The sequence below is a fragment of the Heterocephalus glaber genome, unplaced genomic scaffold (assembly GCF_053883595.1).
Source record: "Heterocephalus glaber isolate CG9 unplaced genomic scaffold, H.glaber_assembly_v1.0 deba00001481, whole genome shotgun sequence".
In the NCBI taxonomy this organism is placed as follows: Eukaryota; Metazoa; Chordata; class Mammalia; order Rodentia; family Bathyergidae; genus Heterocephalus; species Heterocephalus glaber.
This window is the reverse complement of record NW_028258317.1, coordinates 713,526-736,524: the sequence shown is the minus strand read 5'-3', so window position 1 is coordinate 736,524 and position 22,999 is coordinate 713,526. Positions and strand designations below refer to the sequence as shown.

Below are 22,999 nucleotides of genomic sequence, written 5' to 3'. Positions count from 1 at the left end.
AGTAAAGGATGGCAGGAGCAAAACCATCAGAGTAGCACTGAATCATCCTGGAACCCATCCTTTGGGTATTCTTCAGGTAATTCCGTTAATAGAAGAAACCACAGCCAAAAGAGAAGACCATCATTGGTGATAAAAGAGTTTTCCTACTTGGCAGGAAAGTCTCCTTTTCTTTGGAGGAAGGAGGATGGGTAAGGTAAAGTACTATTTGGGATTCAGAGACTAAACATGGTGGCAGCAATCACAGAATAAGCACATTCATCTAAGTGACCATACAGTGTAGTGGAGTTAGAAGACTCCTCTTTCTCAGGAACACCATGCCACAGAGCTGGACTATGAAATCCAAACTAGTCCTTGTGGAAGTGAAGGTGAGATTCTGGATCCCATACCTTAGGAATTCTCTCCCAAAACTTTTGACTATATCTCATGTTTACATGGTTCACACAGACAACAATGTAATGGAAAGAAGAATTAGGTTAAACAGTAATAACTCAAAGTAACTTTATTTATATCACCTTTGACCACTGTTTCAACAGACATGTAATTTTCACATACTGTTAGTAGTATCAGGAGTACATTTACTGTTTTAGTTACGTTTATCCCAATAATTCAGAATAAGGGAAATCATCCGACTAATTGTTCTTTGAGAGCATAATCACCACTACCACACCATAGGCAGCTGTCATAATTCTTTGTGGCCATAAACGTCTATAAAATGCTTGTCTCAAAAAATGGGATCTTCCCATACTAGTCATAGTCACCAACTGGCCAGCACTGATTTGGCAAGACATTTCTCCTGTCCATCCTAGTCCTCAACTGACCACTGTCTAGTTTTGAACTACAGTTTACTTCATTTAATTATTCTCTCTTCCATGACTTCAACTTTATTTCCCCCTCATTCTCATCCTTCAGAACCTAAACATGCTGAAATTCCTGTTAGAGAAAGCAAACTACTCCACTGACTCCAATTTCTTTTTCTTCCTCCCCTCCCTACCCACTCCCCCATCCTCTGTCTAAAACTTAAGAAAACTGAAGAAATTGTGCTTATTGTGTTTGCATCCTTACAAAATATACTGACTCCTCAAAGCTTTGAGAAAAAGATCACTTTCCTTTATCACAAGGACATTTCTCTGTCCTTATTTTATTCTGTCCTTATTTATACTTGCCGTACTCATGACACCGTATGCTCTTAATTTTTACCCAACTTTCTGATAGCCTCTTTGCAGGACCCTCTTTCCCACTGATGGGGGAAGGTTGGTCCACCCCTGAGTTCTTTGCTTCATCTTTTTCATTCTACTTCTGATCAATGTCACTAGGCCAGTCAACCTCATCACTGAATTCCACAGACACAGGTTGATGATTCTTTAGTATGCATTTCCACTTCAAAACATATTCCAACTGACCGGTACAGCATTTAAGGACTTCAAATTTTAAAATATCTCAAATCCAACTTGTTACTTTTCTACACAGAATATATCATTAAATCCTGCTGATTGCCCTTTTCAATAGATTCCAATCTATTATCTCTCCTCCAACCCCTATTGTCACTAACTTAGATCAGGTCACCTCCCTTGAACAATTGCAATGGTCCCTATCTAATCTTATTTCACTTTTCTGTCCCCCTCCAGCTTAACCTCTCATGACCATCTAACAAAACAGTGGAAATCCTTTCCATTGTTAAAAATTAGGAGGGAGGAGGCAAACTTCTGATTCCTTTGCATAATCTTTTAGACCTCCTCTGATCTGCCCTTTGCCTCAACCACTAGCAAATTCTCTCATTATTTACCAACAAAACTACTTGGAGTTCCTAGAAAACATTATGCCCTTTCATGTCTAATATTCTATTTTCACAGATTGAAATGCAATCTTAAAATGAATCTCTTCCAAGACACAAAATGAACTCTTCCAAGACACAGCTGAAGTCTTAGAAATCTCCTTCTTCATGAATGCCACACTCATGATTAGCAAGCGTTAGTTGTGTACTCATACATGCCATCACCTCTGCACTTTGTACACAAGTGATAACATTCATCACACTAAACTCTATTTGTGAAGCAGCTACTGGACTTTGAGCTTCTTGAGGATAAATTCAGCACCATAATTACTTTTTTTATCTTACTGCTCAGTGAACCTGGCATATTGATAGTGCTCAATCAAGGTTTGTTGAATAACAAAAGTAGGAATGAAGACACAGGACTCATGAGAATGAGAATTAAACTAAACAACTGGCTTACCCCAAAGCATGAGTACTTGAACACAACTTAACTATCTCTTGACCAGTGAATGTCCATTCATTCATGCATACAAAAGGCCACACCACACAAGACACAAAGTGCTGATGACAGAGTCCCTTGCTTTCTCAAATTACAGCAAATGACAGTGCAAGAGCCTTCCTAATGAATACCATACATTTCTTTCCCAAAGACCATCAAAAGAAAAAGAAACACATAATTGGTGGGAAGACAACTCCAAAAAGGATCAAGCTGTGATAGGTATATATACCAATTCCCCATGATAAATGTATTTATTATGTATCACAAATATATAATAATAATAATAATAATAATAATAATAAAAGGTTAACCATTATAGTTAACCTACTCCCTTAGCACATCCTTTAATTTATTTCTTCTTCCCTGACACACTCACCTGCATTTTCACCGTAGAGTTCACGGTTGTCAGTATAAACATCTACATTACCCATTCCATGTTACAGCAATTCTATTTTCAAAAGCTGACAAACTCAACACACACACACAAATCCCCAAATAATCTGACTTTATTCAAATCACCCCTCCAAATAGGTACACAGGCAATACAGTGAGATAAAATCCTTATATCACATAAACAAACTTTTTATGCATCATTATTAGACATGAAAAAAACTCTAAAGACATTGGAAATAAAATATTAAGGAATATTTATATAAGCTTTGAATGAAAGGGGGTTCATTTAGCATAAGGTTAAAACAAAAATTATAAAATACTGATAAAGGTAAACTACCTAAACATTTAACACTTCACATTTCAAGAAAAAAATGCACAAATGAAAAAATGATTTATATCACATGATAAACTGTTCATATCTTAAGTTTTAAAAACAATAACTATATTATTTAATAGCTTAAACAAAAGGAAACCTAAAAATAAGCCTCCTCTAGAAAAATAATAAACATGAACAGAAAATTTATAACAGAAATAAAAATGGTCAATGAGCATGAGAAAAATTTTTACTTAACTCTTTGATCAGAGAAACACAACTTTTAACAATAAAATGTCATTTCTCTCAATATGTTCTTTTTTTTTTCTTAATGTATAATACCTGTTACAGAAATTGTTCTACTTTTGAGTACTGTGATTGGGGCCACAATCATCCTATTTCTTCAGGATGACTATGATAATATCTGTCAAAAAACCAGTTAAGAGTCAGGTGTGATAGTGCACACCTATAATCCCTGCAGTCTGGGAGGAAGAGGCAAAAGGATCACAATGTTATATAGCCTAGCCTGGGCAACTCACCAATTTACAAGACCCTATCTCAAAATAAAATATTTGAAAAGGGCTGGTTTGATTTAATGTTGATTATTGTGAATGCCCTGGTTCAATCCCAAACATCATTAAAAGAACAAACAACAACAACAAAAAGAAAATCAGAGACGCACACCCTTTGACCTAGCAACTCTGCTTGCAGATATTTACTGTAGGGAGATAAACAGCAAATTATGAGCACATATCTGTACAAGGGATCCACTGGAAATCTGTTTATAATAGTGAAATTGAAAGAAACTTTTAAGTTCCAAAGAAGGGCATCACTTGAGTAAGCAATATATTCAAAAGATGAAACATGTCCCGCTATTTAAAAAGTTACACTGCAGACTTCTTTTCCAGGAATACTAAGGACAAAACACCCTGAAAAACATTCCAGCACAAAAGTATCTAAAACTTCCAGGTGCATGTATGCATACAAACACACATGCACACTTCCTACCTTTGCAAATGTTCGACCAAGTTGGCAAAAGTAATGAATCTCCCAAAAAGCAAAATATGTTAAGAAATCAGTGTCAGAAGGAGTCCTGAATCAGCCAGTAGTAATATCCCAAAACCAGGAAACTGAGTTTTGGCATTTACAGGCAGAAATCAGAAGGAAAGTGGAAGTCAGGGGCAACCCATTTTCTGGTCCCCCTTCTGTGTCTCTTAGACAGAAGCTTTCTTTCTCTCAATAAATTTTTCCTACTCTTAACCTCCGTTGTTCCTAGAATTCATTCTTTGATTTCAGAGAACTTGAACTCGTATTTTGGTTATCTAATAGGTTTGGGAATTACATCTCTTCCCCCTATATCATTTTGGATGTTCCACCGAGATTACTGGTCAGAGTTAAGAGTTTGCTTCTGTTCCACAGGTTCTAACTTTGGTCTTTTTGCTTCATAGATTGTTACTTTTCATTTCATAGGCTCTTGATATTTGTTTCATAGATTTTGGTTTATGTTTCATAAATTCTGGCCTTTGTTTTGGCTTTCGTTTCAAAAGCATCTTAATTTTAAGTTGTGTGTTTTAAATGTTTTCAAATTTCTTGTTTTTTTAATGCATTGTCTTTTGTTAAAATTACATTTTATTCTTGTTTTTTATGTGTTGCATTTGGACTTAGTGGCTTAAAATTGGTCTCTTATGAAATCGTCTCAGACAAAGACAGTTCAGGCTTTTCTCTATCCCTTATAGAATGCCAAACTGTGGTTACTCTGCCAGCTAGTAATTGCTTTTAGAGCAGCTGCCACTCTCAAAGGAGTGGACAAGTTTCTCCAGTTGCCCTCTGGTGAATCCCCACTTCCACTGACACCAATGGTGGATGGAACATTAACCAGATAGGTAATTGGGTTCCTTTCAGAAACAGATCTCTGATTGCATGGAACTAGCAGAAACTGAGGTGACAACTGAGGGGTCAAGACCAGGGCTACTCTCTGGCAGATACTCCAAGGTCCGTCAGAAGAAACTAGCTCCCAACAGCCCATCTGGGTAATCAGCAGAAAGTCTCCACATCTTGTCCCTATCTGGACTCCTCAGTGAGGTGAAAGGGCAACTCTATGAGTGATTATCAGATATCCCCTGTCTCAGAGTGATCTGAGCCAATGCCATCAGAGCCCTTTCTTAAACCTCCATCACGAGTTGAGCTACAGGTTTGGACTGCTTTCTCTATTACTAGTAAGACCTCTAGACAAATGTACAAAACAAATCTTTGATAGAGTAAAAATACCTGAACCTTTTCTCCCACCTAGGCTTGCTCTTCATCATTTATGTGTGTAGGGGAGAAAAATGCCTTTTCTGATAGGTTATGGACTTTGGAACATTGACTGCGGACTTATAAAAATGCTGTATGGTAATTTGGGGGGATGTTTAACCAGTTTGAGCTTTATTTGGGCTTTTTCTCTCTGCTAGTGAGTTAAAAACTCCACTTAAACTTTTCTCCAACTTGTTGGCAGTTCATTTGAAAAATCCCTTGTTAGTTAGACCACTTCCAGAAAGTCAGACTAAGGCAACTTGCAACAACTGTTTTGTCTTACACTTGGGAAAACAGCAATTGGTAACTTGCATTTGTGTTTTTATTCATTAACTAGAATATGGGACCATCTTAGCCAGCCTTTCTCTTCATTCAGACATGCATAGAAAGTCCATAAGAGTGCTTTTACTATGTAGATTGTGGCTGCTAGGAGGGCCAATGAGTCAATGCTTAGTGAATTTAAAATGAACCTTAAAGGAGTACCCTTGTCTTGCTAATAAAAGTTGCCTAAATGACTGGATAGAAAAACAGAAATTTCTCAGAGCTTTCTCTGCCTAGGGCCCAGGGCAGAATCTCTGAACAATCTCTGGAGGTGATCTCTTTTGCAGGAAAAGTGCCCTAATTTGACTGTTGACCTATTTTCTTCTCTCTCTTTTAAGGAACTAGAAAGCAGTGGTTTAAACTTCTTGGATTGCTAACAATACTTCCTTCTCTAAACATTATTGTTATAGCTAAAGTCAATTGTAACTTGTGCTTTGAGAATACCTACTGGAGTAAGGATATAAGTTACCAGAGGAAGATAAGATTGTGTACTGGTAATGGATAGATAGTCCAGTCGACTTTTTTTTGTTTTTTTTTGAATTGTTTGATGATGTTTTCTCAGATGTTTAATTTCTTTTTTTTATTTATTAAATTCTTTTATTGATACATTTTAGGTACACAACACAATTACATTTCTCATTGGGAATTGTACCTTTACATAATGCATCTTGGTTCTTATTTTTTCCCCATTCCTAGCTCTCCCTTCACCCCCTCCACCCTTCCCTATTTATAAAGACTTTATTTCCATTTTTTCCATTTCCCAGCATTTTTCCTTTCCCTTCTTTCCTTTCCCCTGCCCCTCCCACTACCCCTACCCCTTTGGACCTTTTCTTCCTATTTTACATTATCGATTATTCATTCTAATCATTGGTACATTTTAGGTATACAATATAATGACATTCATCATTGGAAATTTGCACCTTTACATAGTCTCTCTTGGTTCTTATTTTTCACCCTTGCCCAGCCCTCCCTTCAACTCCTCCAGTCCTTCCTATTGACAAAGATTTTGTTCCTATTTTTCCATTTTCTCATATTAATCCCATTCCCTTCTATCCTTTCCCTTAGCCCTCCCACTTCCTTCCCCTTTACCCCTTTTCTTCCTATTTCACATTACCTATTATACATTTTAGTCCTTATTTACACTTTCAGTTTCTCACACCAGAGAAACTATTTGGTATTTATACATGTGTGTCCTATTTATTTCACTTAAGAGTATCACCTCAATGTGCATCCACTTAGCTAAAAATGTCTCTAATTTCTCATTTTTTATGGCTGAGTAGTACTCCATTTTATAAAAAAAAGCACATTTTCTTTATCCAGTCTCCAGTTGATGGGCATTTGGGCTGTTTCCAAGTTTTAGCTATCACAAACTGTGCTGCTATGAACATGGGTTTGGGTCTCTCTCCAGATGGCAGCTACCTACCCTGGAGTGCCATAAACCTTGGGGGATCCCCTGGGGATGCCTTACAAGCAGAGACTTATGGAATGCCATATGTATTTCTCTTGTTTCAGTTTAGGAGCTCCATATCTGAACCTCTTATGCCTTTTAAATTGTGTGTTTTAAATGTTTGCAAATTTCTTGTTTTTCTTCTGCATTGTCTTTTTTTTAAAATCACATTTTATTCTTGTTTTGTATGTGTTGCTTTTGGACTTAGTTGCTTTAAAAGGTTGTAAAATTACAACTCCTTTGGAATGTATTAAGGAACAATTTAGTATTTCTCTACACACACGCATAGTGTGCCTATCTCCTAAAGCCAAGTACACAGAGGAAAGCACTATGATGCTATCTCAGAATCAGAATTATACTGTAAGAGAGAAGAAATGGTCAAATCATCTTGTGTTGAGATTTTCTTTATATTAAGAATTCTTGCTTGTGTTCAAATATAAATGTGGCACATAGAAAAATGAGCGACACCTCACCCTTCAGACATTCAGTACCTCTAAGCCTGAGGCTACTCCTTGTCCTAACCACCATTTACTGAGGGTGGAGTTTCTAGGCCAGCCATAATTAATCTCTCTCTGAGGCTATATCCATCCTTAGCTAAGTTGTTCTGGTTCCTCAAAGACCAACATCCCTTGAAGGAAGTAAATAGAAAATATGGGACTACCTCTGTTCATGTGTCTTTTTTCTCTCAGTAATCTAAGACAGATTAAATGAGACATTGGAAAGTTTTCGGATGATCCTGATATGTACATTGAGGTCTTTAGAAGACTTACTCAGACCTATGGACTAGATTAGAAACATGTAATGTTGCTCTTAAATCAAATATTGATTTTTAATGAGTGACAAGTAGTATTACAAGCTGCTACTACATATAGAGACAACTATTATCTTAATTTTGGAAGCTCAAAAGACAGACAACCAGGGGAACAACTGGTTCCTGCTGGAACACAAGCAGTTCCTATACAAGGCCCTCACTGGCCTGCCAATCAGATAGGAGATTAAATAGAAGACATTTTCAGGCCTGTATTCTTGAAGGTCTAAGGAACAGGAGAACTAAGCCCTTCAGTTAATTTAAACTGTCAACTATTCATCAGGAAAAAAGATGAGGACATCCCTAGATCCTGATTTGATAAAAGAAAATACTATAGTTTTTCCAAGTCAGTCTTGCAATATGTAGATGGTATGCTGTTATGTGCCCCCTCAGAAGAGCTTTCTAGCAAAGACATCTGCTCTGCTGAATTTTCTAACAGACAGGGGTTATAATATTTCTAGATCTAAGGCACAACTTTGCAGCCTTGAGGTAAAATATTTAGGCCTTTATTATATCTAAGGGAACCCAGAGACTGAGGGAAGAAAGAATTAAACCAATTCTTTCCTTTCCACAGCCCAAGACTCTAAAACAGCTAAGGAGATTCCTGGAAATTACAGGCTTTTGTGGCCTTCAGCAGGACATAGGGAGATTGCGTGACCCCTCTATTAGCTCATAGAAAATACCCAAGTGACAGACACCTGGGGACCTCATTCCCAGACCACACTCTAGAAATTCAAATGAGCACTTCTGAGTGCCTAACTATAGGACACCATTTCAGTTTGTATGTTAATAGGTGAGACATGGCTTTGGGAGTGTTTCTGCAACATCAGAGAGCTGCTCAACAGCCTGCAGGGTATTTCAATCATAAATTACATATTATAGATTCAGAGTAATTCATCAAAAGGGTAAGCCCTAAACAATATAGTTAGAACACTTTCATTCTCTTTCAAGAGGCAAAAAGCAGCCATTTGAGTTCTTTGCTTATTGGTTTGATTTTTCTGCTTTGCAATGCAGTGAGAGTCAATCATAGCTTTTGTCTCTGGAGACAAGTTTTGCTAAGGATTGCAGGTCCACTCTGGAAAAGCTCCTGATCTTAATTGTCCTTTTACATCTGAGATGGTTGAGATTTAGTTCTAGTGCCATACTTATAGGCACTCTTCTGTCCCTTCTCCACTGCCCTGCCCCTGAGAAATAACACAGTTTGATTCAACGTACTTCCCTCTTCTGTGGCTGCTGGATTTCAAGACAAAGCTTCCAGAATGTTGAGTTTTCCCTCCCTGGAGTCCTTCCAGAGTAAAGATGACCTTCATTTATCACTGGGCCATATAGAAAACTGGTCTAGGTTTAATCCTGAAACTCTCAAAAGATAAATGTAAAAGTTTTAGTTCAGATTTATCTGTCTTTCAGCCCTCAGGCAAAATTAGAGAATGGTAAGAACAGCCAACCTGTTTCTGGCCACTTCCTTGCACCTCTAGTCAGCCGCCACGGGCACTGGATGAGATAAAGTCTAAGGGACACCTTAGATTGGGCACAGAACAAGAGAGACAGACAGGGATACCTTCTTTCCCTTTGTTTCTTTTTAAAATGGGAAAAACTGTCACAGGTAGACATCTGCAGCACAGCAGGTTGGAGCCTTGGCAGGCCTTCTTCCCTCACTGTTTGAAATTCATACTTAGCTCCAAAGGGTGTCACCTAGTCTCTTCTACATGCAAACCTGGCCTGAGCAGACCCCCATTGGAGATAGTTAAAATTACCTTTAATAGTCTGTCCCTTTAGAGGGAACAATTACATGTGGCTATCAAACAACTATGGTTATCAAAGCAACAATGAGAAACCTACATAGCTAGGTATTCCAGTCAGATAAACTATCAGCTTAGGGCTCATCTTAAAATGGTCTTTGCTTTCACAGGTGTAGAAGATATTTATTCCTTTTGATTCTTATTACAAGAGATCTCTGTTAATTGATCTACAAAGTTCTGACTAGTCTTATTTATAGTTATAAACCTAAAAATTATGTTATTATAATTCAACTTGGCCAAATACATCTGAGTGCACTCTGGTTTACAAACAAGTTGTCTTATGTGTGTGTGTCTGTCTGTTCAATTTGTTACAACAGGCACAGCTGTTATGTTTGAGCCTTTTTCTTTTGGCATTTTGGATTTTTTTAAGATGTTTGCCTGTAACTCAAGTTGGCTTACAGATAAATGTAATTAAAGACATGGCTCCCCCAGGTTGCCAGATGATCCAAATAATGTCAACTGGTTTTACAAATACAGTACATATTGTTGTCTATGTAAAACTTGGGAATCTTTCATTGGTCAAAATAATGTGTTAATTGTTATGATCTGGCTTTCACAGGTTATCTAAAAATTTGTTAAGATAATTAAAGACTCTTGGGTTTAGGAAAACTACAGGACAGGACTCCCCTTGGAGCAGCTGCCTGGAAAAAATTTATTCCAGCCTTTGTTCACAAAGGGGACCTCAATAATTTCCATAGCCTTGTGGGAAAAACATCCTTAAACATATCATTGTGATAGGTATATATTGGTCATGGGCTAAGTTTTCTGTGAAAAAACAATAAGGTTTTATTTAAAATGTTCTTGGTACAAAACAAAACTAAATGACGAGGGGTTTCATGTAACTGACATTCATTGCTATTTCGTGGTGTACTAAATATCATTCGTGCCTTCTGGGTGTACAGGTCTTTTAAGATATTGTTTATGGTAATGATCTTTTTGACTCAGGTATCTGCCTTTCTCTTACACTCCAGCTACTTGTGATATGAGGTACATGTCAAGCCAGCATGAGAAAACCAGTCAAATAATAGTTATCTTAAAAACTTATATGATGTATGTTATATGTGTCATCACACTCAGGGATGCATAGTCACCAAACAGTTGAAACAATGTCACACTAAAATTAGAGGCTAGACATTATGAACTCCTAAGGTACATATATAGGCCAATATGTATATTCTCTCTAGATGGCATCCTACTAAAGGATAACAAATAAGAGTTTTCTTTATGTTATTTAATGTCTTGTGATCAGATGAAGGTGTTTGACTGAAAGACTATTCCATACTAAGACATGTAAGTGTTACAAACACAATGTCATCATGATTGTCATGCTAGAATACTATGTGTGGCTCTTGATCTTACATTTCTCTATAATATATAACTGTTGTCTGTTAACATTCTACAGGGATTCAACTACTAAAACAACCATGGTTGGTAAAAAAAATAACAGCCCTCTAACTGTGCTTTATACTTCAAAAGTGCTTGATGTCTTAACTATTAAAATAGTTAAGCTCACTGCTCCTACTAAAATACTTATGTCACTGATCTTCTATTCTGAGTGTTCAACAACTAAAGTTTAGAGACCAAAACTAGAAAGGTAACTGGGCTAAGAGGACAGCCAATATTTTGGCCCTGGCCCCTCAAGGTCAACAAAGATCCAGAACACAATGGAACCTTTCCTACAGGACCCTACATCTTTGGTAAGTCACTCAACCTCCTGAGCAGGGAGATTGCTGGGCACCAGAGGACAAATGTACCATATGCCAAAGGAGGGTCACCAAGAGGGAAAAATCTCCCATGTTTTCACTGAAAATAACATGGTCAAGCAAGGCCATGACCCATCCTGATGGCTGACACTGACAGAGGAGCTGAAAGGCTCTATGCATGGTTCCAAAGTAATGCCTGAGGAGACTTAACTGACCTTGATAGATAGCAAGAGGTTTATACTGATTGACAGGTCTCACTTTAACTTGGTTTTTTTTTTTTTTTTTTGGTACTGGGGATCGAACTCGGGACCTTGCACTTGCACAGCAGGTGCCAGAACCACTGAGCTAAATCCCCAGCCCTATTTTAATTTGGTTTTAAACACCCAGCAGAAAAGACTAACCAAAAGAGGTATAAAATAATGCCACAGTAATAAAGCTTGATCTAAAAAGGGGCTCCAGTCACTGACCCTTCTATCAGTTTCCAGCTCTACCAGTAGCTGACCATGATTATGGATCATTAGGGAAAAAAAACTATGGTAAAATCTATAAGAGCTCAGCTAGAGTTTTATATTTCTTAGTGAAATTTGTTCTTCAAATTGTCTCTTATCTTCTTACAGCTAAAACTAGAGAGACTTATGACAAAGTATCAGACTTATAGATAACCCCTTATCAATAAAAGAATCTAAGAGTTAGCAAGTTACAATCACTATTTCAATTTCTAAGTGTGACTTTCGCCCCAACCTGCCCTTTCATTCTAGTGTGCTCATGCTTGGATTATGCTCTAATTTCTTAAAAGTTTTGTTTATTCTCACCTAGAGGCTGCCAAACTCCAAGCAGTCATACAAATGGAACCAATAGCAAATGTACTAGACTTCTTTCACCAGGACTCACCAGATCAACCTTATAAACAGCTCATAACTGCTAAACTATACAATATGACTTCTATGTTGGATTTTGAAGTCCCCTGGACCTTCTCCCTATCCTCTTTGTGGGAAGCTATTACTAGTTCCTCCCGGTGGAGACCCTTATTGGCTATATTCATAGCAATCCTGCTGACCTTATAATTTGGCCCATGTATTAACTGTTTCTTTGGCTTTGTCTCCTCCAGACTCAAAGCTATACAGCTACCAAGATGACAATGCCTGGCACCTATCGAGGGCCTTTAGAGAGACTCTGTGGAGTAACTCTAACTGCTGATCACAACTACGACCCTCTTCAGCTGGAAGTAGCCAGAACTATCTTCGCCCTTTGCCCCCTCACAGCAGTTAGGGGTGCTTCTTCAGAGGGGGGAATATTATAGATAGGTAAGTTAATTAGATATCTTGTAGGCAGGTACACAGGGTCTCCCTTAAGGCACCAGCCCTCCAGGAGCCAACACAGCAAGGAAGCAACATGGAGAACAATTGAGGCACATTCACTGGTTAGCATTATAAGAAGGAAAATAAGTACTACTTCCCCTAGAGATAGATAGCAGTGATTGATATTCTAAATGGGAAATTCCTTGCATCTGACTTGTCTTCCCATTTGATCCCTATTTAATCAATATTACCTGGGTGACTGTAGTTGTAATCTTATTGGTTGGTCATGGTTTTGTCGCACATCATGCCCACCTTGTAAATTTCCATTTGGTCTTATAGTTTTGTCCCACTTTGTACCCACCTCACCACATGGCTTTGCTGTATAAAACATCTTTGAAAAGTGGAGTGAGCACACAACCCACTTTCTGGTCCCCTTTCTGTGTCTCTTAGACAGAAGCTTTCTTTTCTTCTCTCAATAAATTTTTCCTACTCAAAAAAAAAAAAAAGTGGAAGTCAGATCAAAGATCCCTGCCACAAAATGGGATGCCAACAGGTAAACTAGGGGGGAAATACTGATCCATCTCACATAAGGAGATGTAAGGAAAGTGGTAAGAAGAAGTTTCCCCCGAGAATTTATATCTAGATTTCATCAATAAATCAAGGTCTTGAATTCATACTATTTATATATGGACACCCAAAAATCTCAAACTGAGTATTTAGACTGATATGGATGTGGGTTGAAGACATTATAAACAAGGTAATATATTTTAAAATATCAAACAACATTTTAAAAATTCAAAAGTTTCTAGAAATGAAAAACACAGTATTTCAAATTAGAAACTCACTGGGTAAATACTACATCAGATGAAGTGAAACTACAGAGACAATTAGTAAGCCAGACCACTGATACAAGAAATTACACTGGGCATAGTATAGTGCACACCTGCAATCCGAGCACTCGGGAGGCTGAGGTAGGAGGATCACTGTGAGTTTGAAGACAGCCTGGTCTACACAGTGAGACTCCATCTCAAAAAATCAAAAAAGAAATCACATAAGATAGAGAACAAGGATACAAAGAAGAAATTCAAAAGTGAGGTTCAGAGTCAGGAAGAATAGTGGGCAAGTCTTGTAAACATCTTAATGAAGAGCTAGAACCAGAAAACCAAGAGGAGTAAATAAACAATACATGAATCCTCAGCTTCCAAAAACAGAAAGATCAAATGTTTTTAAAACTCCACACCTAATTTTATACCACTTTTATTGACACAAAATGTTTGATTATTCCTAAGTATAAACAGACGTATATACACAGAGCAATATATACTCGTGTCATTTTTTTCCACTTTTAAAAAGTATGGGTTTATAGACATAATACATTGTATAGAATTGACAAAAATGTTTTGTGTATGAGTGGAAATATTTTAGTCCTTTTTTATTTATGCTTTTTATATTTTACAATAGTTCTGCATTGTATATAAATTACTTTTTTTGCAGTTATGGGGATAAAACTCAGGGTCTCACATATGTCAGGCAAGAAATATACCTGACATATTTGAAAACAAATGTGCAGTGTGTCTACAGATTTATATGCAATGCATTCAAAGACTTACAAAGTCATGGGAAAGCAATGCCTTTAAACGACAGAATTTTAAAACGCAGAATAAAAATAAAAAATTTTATAGGAGGATAATAGGCAAAAATTATAGAAGAACATTAACAGTGGCCTGATGTCCCAGTTTCCTTCTTGCATTAATATCTGGGGAAGGAAAGAATAAGAGAGCCAGTCAGGGTTTCTGGATGTTGATGCACATCTGGCCTCAATTTCAATTCTTGGGAACCTGAGCAGTTAAAGCAAGAGGACCAAAAACAAATAAGGGAGGAACCAAAATCACCCATCTTCAAGCAGATTAAAATTTACAATCATTGACAATCACAGGGAAAAAGTTAAAATTTACTATTTCTTTTGTGATAATAGAAAAGAACCAAGAGATCAAGAATAAGGGGGCAAAGCTGATAATGTTCAGCTTCTACCACTTCTCTTCTTAATGACATCAAAACCCACATCAGATATATGTTTTTTGGTTTGGGGGGATTTTGGTACAATATCCTTGAACACATATTTAAATCTTTAACTTATTTAGGAATAAAAATTCAGATCATAAGCAACACACTTTCATGTGACTTTAAATACATATTTTTGATTAATGACAGGAAAACCTCACATTGCCTAGTTTAATTTTCACAAAACGTCTGACGTTCCCTCTCCTTCCAGAAACAGACCTCGGAAGGCAGACCCTAGACAAAGAACAAGAAAACAAATATCAGGAGAAAACTTAATTTACTGCATCTAGTATTCCTCTCATCTTTAAAGGAGTGATTTTGTAGTGCTTTCCAAATTCACAGAAGACACAATGTAAAAACATTGGATCATCAAAGCCAGTTCAAGAGAGACCTTCACTTCTAGGAACATTACAAGCCAGAACTTAAGAGCTTCTACACCTGCAAATAATAAACTTCAAAGGCAATCCAAAGCTATCCTGGCATTTATCATTTGCGTGTATATGTGTGTTGGTGTGTGTGTGTGTATGTGTGTGTGTGTGTGTGTGTGTGTGTTTGGTTTTAATAATTAATCAACCAAATATAGTTAACTCTTATTTCAGCCTTGGATATTTGGAGAGTATCCTAGAACTAGTTTACACGTGACATTCATAAAGTTTATAGCAGCTCATGATTGGAAGGAAACTTCCCAGGTTATCTAGTTCCACTTCTTATCCAATCCTTTAATCCCTGCAGAATCTCTGTTCTGCAATATCTGGTGGAATAACTTCAATAACAGAAAGTGCATTGGCTTCCAAGGGCAGCCAGGAAGTCCTTGGCAAGTCACGTGCTACAAATTCTCTTTTCAATGTAGTTTCAATCATCCTGACTAAAAATCCCGTCAAGGGGACTCAGCTGCTCTCCCATAAACAGACTGAATCCATCAAACACAATGAGATTTATCAGGCCAATGAAGACAGAGATGTGATCGACTGTTTCTTTCCTTCTTCCTTCTCATAATTCTTATTTCAAAGATCCTTTACAACTCCTTTCCACTAGTCATAGAGAACTACAGCTTAGTCATTCTATCACCAAAAGATAGCATCTAAAATACAGAACACAGTGAAGCCAACATCTTGCTTGCTCATATTTGAAGTGTTTAGAGAACACATTATAATGAAATAAAGTCTACAGTTTGATGTAATGACCCTTTCAAATAGATCCAACTTCGAAAGTGCTGTTACAATGAGATGGAAAAATTATAAAAAGTGAAGTCCTCAGATCCACTGTTTGTTGAAGAAAATGTGATCCGCCAGTAGTTTTTTTTAAATGTGGTGTCCAGAAGCCTTCCCAGACTGCACCAGATCCATATGAGCAGACCTGGCACAGAATGTTTAAATATGCGCCTCTCAGGTGATTCCAAGGTACAGTAAATAGTGGGAATTGATGCCCTGCCCAATGTCTGCTAAACTGCTACTGCCTTACTCACAAATCACATACCCCCACGTGCATGAACACACACTCCATCTTCTGTCTGTCCACAAAGGCAGAAGCAAAGTGGCAAGAGCAATCCAATGTTTATGATAGATGACACAGCTGAGATTAGAACAGGGCACTGGTAATCACATCTTTTCATTCCAGTCCAAACTTGTCCTTTGAAAAAAAGGATGCTATCTTGATTGTGGTAGGATGAGAAGAGAGACAGTATATTAGGGATGAATTTGGGGAAATTAATAACCTAAAGTCATTATTCACTCACGCTTGATCATTTGAGGTGGGTGGTAAGAAAAATGGAGAAATGATTTAATCTGGAGGAGATTGCCAAGAGAGAAGAGAGGAAAGAGAAAGGAAGGTAGAAGGAAACCTCAAGCAATAGGAAGAGGAATTCCTGGGACTATACAAGGCAGACCAGTGGATTCAGCCAGTAGCTTTAGGAAAGTTCTAACAAGTCACTCTTACAAGTTCAATTTTCACATTTTCTTGTATCAGTACTGTTTTACATGATTTCAAAAATATTCTTCGCAAATAACCAAATTTAAAACCAGGGTAGCTGATATCTGTCTTTGCTGCATCAAGAACACCAAAAAAATTAAGAATGAAGAGTCATTTTTTATATTCCAGGTGAGGATTGAATTTATTTCCTCATATAATAAGAAAACATTCAAATATGAATGCAAAATATGCTCCTACAATCTTTTCTGGGGTTTTGGGGGGAGTGATCCTAGTATTAAAAGTTGTACTTCATTCCAACTCCAAATACAGATACAACCTGCAGACAAAACATCCTACCACAAAACTAAATCTGAAAATGCCCAGGACCAACTAATCCACAATAAAGAAGTTAAATGCCAAACCCCATATGGCAAATATAATAACCATGACCCTTACTATGTGGTAAAAGATGAGTCCAATTATTGGTACCTTAAAAAGAACTCCAGCCGATTCTTCTCCTTCCTGTCCTAATTGCTGATTATGGGCCTCAGAAGCCATCTGTGTGGTGGGGCCAGCAGTAGACAGAAAAGCATTTTCTGACCAAGGTACTCACTTCTTGACCCCGTGTGAGCTCTATGAAGTGTGCATTAATGGATTCCCGAAGCATTTAAAGAGGCCATAATCTGTCAAACATTTACAATTACAAGAGGATCAATAAAAATGGGATTGCTCCGTGGTTATTTTCCAGATTGCTGTATTCTTCTAATTAAAAGCAAGTTTATTAGTGGGGAGGAAAGAGCACTGACCCAAAAAATGACATTGTTTTAAATCATGATCCGGAAGGGACGTTCAAAGTTGTTCAGTAAATCCTCTCCTACCCTCCATCTCTCTTCACCTAACAACTCAGTCATCAAACAAGTCGCTATCAAGGGCAATATCAACATAACTAACAGTCCAACCTCTTAGTTATTTCCTCAGCTGACTACTCCACGTAGCCCCTCATCACCCAGAATTGCCCTGTAACACTTCAAACCCCCCGCCACACACACATACACACACATACACACACACACACACCGCCCCTTTGCTAACTGGGAATGTACATCCGTACAGCTGTTTGCACTCACACACACTAAATCACACTAAATTTGCCCTTGGACATCAAATGATCTGGCTTCCTGCCCCTCCCCACACCTCCCATTTCCTCAGCTGTATCCTACCTCAGTGCTCCAAGTGTCCAGCCTAAGCACCAGTCAGCCCGGAGCTCCCTTCACACCCGCCAGCTGCCTCCCACACTCCTTTCTGCCAATCTGCCCATTGACTCCTCCATCCTCACTGACCTCCAAACTGACTGCTCTGTCCTATTTACAGAGAAAATTTAAAAACAAGGTAAAACTGTTGCTATTAATCAGTGCATTCTACATTGAGGCTATACTCTTGAGTGAAATAAATAGTACACACATGTGTAAATACCGAATAGTTTTTCTGGTGTGAGAAACGGAAAGTGTAAATGAGGACCAAAATGTATAGTAGATAATGTGAAATAAGAAGAAAAGGTCCAAAGGGGAAAGGGAAGGGGGGGGCAGTAGGGGAAAAGAAAGAAGAGAAAGAAAAAATGATGAGAAAAAATGGAAACAAAGTCAATTGCAAATAAGGAGGGGTGGGTGGGGTGGAAGGGAGGGCAGGGGAAGGGGGACAAAAGAAGACCTAAGATACATCATGTACAGGCACAAATTCCCAATGATGAATGTGTTCATAATGTATACCTAAAATGTACCAATAGGGCCGGGGATTTAGCTAAGTGGCACCGCACCTGCCTTGCAAGTGCAAGGTCCTGAGTTCAATCCCCAGCACCAAATAAATAAATAAATAAAATGTACCAATAAATTTAATTTTAAAAAATCAGTGCATTCTAATCTCCCCTGAACCCACAATAGCAGGCATTGATGCTGTCATTTGTCTCTGCCCTCCTCCATTCCTCATGTCACTTCTTCCCTCAAAGAAACCCCACTTTGCAAGTCCATCACGGAGAAGTCAGTTTGTATCAGGCAAGAAGCTCCTCAGAGCTCCACTCTCCCTCCTGTTCTTTTTTGGCAGTACTGGAGACTGAACCCAGGGCCTTTGTGTTGAGATGCATTCCCAGCCCTTTTTCATTTTTTATTTTGAGACAGGGTCTCACTAAGTTGCCCAAGGTGGGCTCAAACTTGTGATCCTCCTGCCTTGGTCTCCCAGAGTGCTGGGACTTCAGGCGTGTGCCACAAAGCCCAGCTCCCCCCTACTCTATTTTACCTCCCACCACTTCAGTGATCTGGGCCATTCTTCTAGAGGTCTCCTGTCGCTTGCATACCACACTCACTCTAAACTCACTCTCAAACCTGCACATACACTGGACTCACCAGATGGCTGTGCTGGTCTCTCTCAAACACTGAGTCAAACTGTCTAAAGTGAGGCCCTTGCACATGTTATGTTTCAAAAGCTTCCAATGCCAGGTGATTCATAAAATAAGCTAAGGTTAGCTATTACTGGCCAAGACAACCCTTCCACTCCTATGACTTTAAATACCAAATCTGAAACTCTTTTCTCTGCTTTGTTCTCATTTATCTGCATTTTAGAAACACATCTGTGTGGTATCCCTTAGGCACTTAAAACTCAACATGCAACAAACTCCTCATCCTGCTTGTTATGGGCTGAACTGTATTCCCCAGAAATTCATATGTTGAAGTTCTAACTCCTAGTCTTTCAGAATATGGTCATCTTTGGACATCACTGTATCGATTCTTCCTCCTAAAGATCTTTTATATCTGTCTTATTCCATCCAAATCTGTTGTTGTCTATTGTAGTCAGGGTTTGCAACAGAAATAGATTTAATATAGGACACATAATTTATAGGATTATTTTATAATATTCACCCAAAAAGTCAAATGCAGAGGAGTGCAAGAGATCTAACCACACACTAGAGACCCAAAGAATCCAGCTGAGAGCCTGGATCCCATAGCAATGTCCCACACAAGTCCAGCTGAAGGCCTAGAGTCTGAGGCAATGTTCTCTACAAGTCCAGCCAGTGGCCTAGAGCCCACGGCAATAACTCATGCTTGTCTGTATCAAGGATCTGCACCTGGAAGGCCCAAAGGCCAGTGGTAGAAGCCAGAAAACCTACACCAGTGGAGTGAAGGATTTGCACCGCCAGCCTGAGAGATCTACACAGGAGCCAGGAAGTGATGCTCACAGTGAAGATCAGAGCTCCCCTGACAAGAACAGTGGCCATTCCTAGTGACAATGGAGAGGGAGTTGTTGATTGAAACACACAAAGTATCACATAGACAGGAGGAAAAGATGTTAAGAGCCATAGCACAGCAGGGTGACTACAGTGACTACAGTAATAATGTAATATATATTTCAAACTATGACAGTAAATTTCAAATATCTCAGCATAAAAAAAAAGTTAAGGGAAGTGATGGGTTTGTTAACTTCCTTGATTAAATCATTTTGCACTGTATACATATATCAATATGTATACATACATACACATACATATACACATATGTCATCATACTGTACCCCACATTTGTGTATAATTATAATTTGTCAATCAAAAATTTAAAAAGAAAAAAAAATTAATAAATGCAGAAAAAGACTGTAAAAAAAATCAGCCTCCCCTCCCATTTCCCTCACTGAGTCAGGTAATCAGAGACCACATGGTAATCCACACGGTAACCAGGGACCCTAAAGGATATCAGTAGAGCCCTTCCTTAATTTCTAACCCACAGTACAATGAAAGATGATAATAAACTGCTGTTTTAAGTTATCTGACTTTGAATTTTAAAACAGCAATAGTTAACTGGAATCATATGCTATGGATATCTCTCAGTAACATAATTATGGATAATTTTTTTAATTGGCTGAATTTTTCTATGATTCTGATCATAAGCATGTATCATATTTACAAACAAAATAATTTCACAGAACTGATATTTTACCTTTCTCTTCATTTCTGTATGTTCTTTTTAACCTCATAAATATATTTATTTTTGAAAATAAAATTTTTTTTTGGTACTGGGGATCGAACTCGGGACCTTGCACTTGTGAGGCAGGCAGCGGCACCACTGAGCTAAATCCCCAGCCCTAAAATTAATTCTTATTCTTAGAAACCACCTGTTTAAAAGAAAACATTTTATAAACAACTTTTAAAAAAGATATTCCAGACCCTTCCACTTGCAACCTTTTTTCTTGGCTGTATGCAGAACAATCTTCCCAAAGTGCAAATTTGGTGTGGCAATGATCTGGTTTGAACTCTTCCATACCAGTAGTTCCCTGTTGCCTCAATTCCAGTCTTCTCCAGCAGAGCAGACTGAGTCCTCCCGCTTCTTCCTGCTTCAGCTATAACCCACTGGTCTGCTTGTTCAGCTGCAGCACTTTAAATCTGTTCAGACCTCCCTAACATTTAATGCTGATCCAACAATTATCTTTGCACATGTACTTCTGGACATCCTCCCTTGTCCAAGTTCTATAGCTGGCAAGACCTACCATCCTGCCAGTGCCAGCCTCAGCATCACCTCCCAGGGAAATCTTTTACAAGGCAGATTAATCACTGCCTTTTTGGTATCGCCTCTGAAACTTCTACATTGCATTTTGTGGCCATACACTGACAGGTGTCACAAACATTAAATACCAACAAGAACCAGCAAGTTATCATAAATGCACAAAGTGCCTAGTGAAAACAAATTTGAAATGCATGTTTTAAGTTTAAACTATCCTTGTACTAAGACCAATGATACTGCCTGCCTTCCTGTCACCTTTTAAAACTTTGACCTGAATAAAATGCATGTAAAGCCAAATCCACTTAGTACTAGACTATACATTTTTCAAACGCTGGCTGAAGCCATAAAATGTCAGGGCCTTCATTTCTCTTCTGTTCTCCAAAGTGAAAAGACTCCCAAACATATGCAGATCCTTGTTCATGCAACACTCAGTAGAGCTGACACCTAAAGCACATAGATTCACACTTAACTACAAATTTTATAGCCTTGAACTTCCTCCTATTTAGTAATTATCAAAAATATTCTTTTGCATGAGGTAGTATTTCTAGGTAATATCCTCAAAGATATCTAGTCTGCCATTCTACATGGAATATGGAATGTCTATCCTTGGACAGAGCAAATAGAAAGCTACTTCTCTGAACTGTCTTGCTTTGGCTCTCACAGAACTGCTTTTTCTGAGAAAAGTTTTGATATAATGCCATGAAATTACATTAAACAACATTATTCAGTTGAGCATGGTGGTATATGCCTATAATCCCAGCACCTGGGAGGCTGAGGCACGAGGATCACCATGAGTTTGAGGCCAGCCTTGACTACATAGTGAGTTCAAGACCAGCTTGAACTATCGAGGGACACCTGTCTCAAAAAAACAAAATAAAATAAGATAATTTTTTAAATAACATTATTTTTAAAACCCCACTGTTACATTCATTGTAATGATTGTGTTTGGAGCCACTACTCATCACTTTAAAATACATAATCATTATGTACTATAAACATGCACAAATAAATTTTTTAATTTTTAAAATAAACATTTAAAAAAATATTTACAATTCTTAAAAACTTGAAGAACCATAGATAAAACCCTCTCTCCTCCCAGCACTGTGAAAAGTCATGTCCTCCTCCCCCTTCTCCATTAGTCCTTATCCTCGTAGGCTGTCTGGGTCACACAGCTGATTGTGTCCCTCAATCATGTCCACCACATGAAAGAACAGTAAAGTGTGTGGCCCTTCACTAATACATAGCCAAGACCTTGAGATGGACCCCCAGTTGCTGCTTAAACATATTCTCAGTTCCTCTTTCTACATTTCCTTCCTGTGCTTATTAAATTTCATCATATTCTCAAGAAAAACATACATGCAACAAACTTCTAACCCTGCATGCATTACACAATACTTTCATTCATTTCTCCTCTTGACTGTTGCTGAGTTTTCTGAAGATAGGCCTCCATCTTACTCATCTTGTATCTCCAAGGTCTGAAAAGCAATCATTAGTAGGATGTCAAATTTAATTCCATTTCATGTGACTACTTCTAGTAATGGGTGAAGTGATAAATTACCTCTGAAGGAAGCTTATTTTATTTCCCCCTAAACATTAAAGTGGCCCCTGGCTAAAATACAATGGCATCTGAAGAAAATAGTTTTTTCCCTTTTTTCGGGGGGGGGGGGGTACCGGGAATCAAACTCGGGACCTTGAGCTTGCAAGGCGGGAGGCAGAACCACTGAGCTAAATCCCCGGCCCTGATGAAAATAAAGTTTATGTAGACCAATCTGAAGAATATACACTGAACAAGTGGAAACTGTCAATAGGAGTGTTTTTAAAAATTTAAACACTATCATGACATGGCCT

The 22,999-nt window shown here is 38.1% G+C and overlaps 1 protein-coding gene across 13 annotated transcripts in view; it reads right to left on the bottom strand.

The window, feature by feature from the left end:
* Positions 1 to 22,999, bottom strand: part of Lpar1 (lysophosphatidic acid receptor 1) — a 149,023-nt gene that overhangs the window by 109,548 nt on the left and 16,476 nt on the right. The window contains exon 1 of one of the 13 annotated variants that reach the window (XM_087183560.1): positions 17,103 to 17,296. The exons of the other annotated variants lie outside the window; for them this stretch is intronic. The gene's annotated coding sequence lies outside the window, so the exon portion shown is untranslated. Of the gene's footprint in view, positions 1 to 17,102; positions 17,297 to 22,999 lie in introns of those variants that run through there. 13 annotated transcript variants of the gene reach the window in all.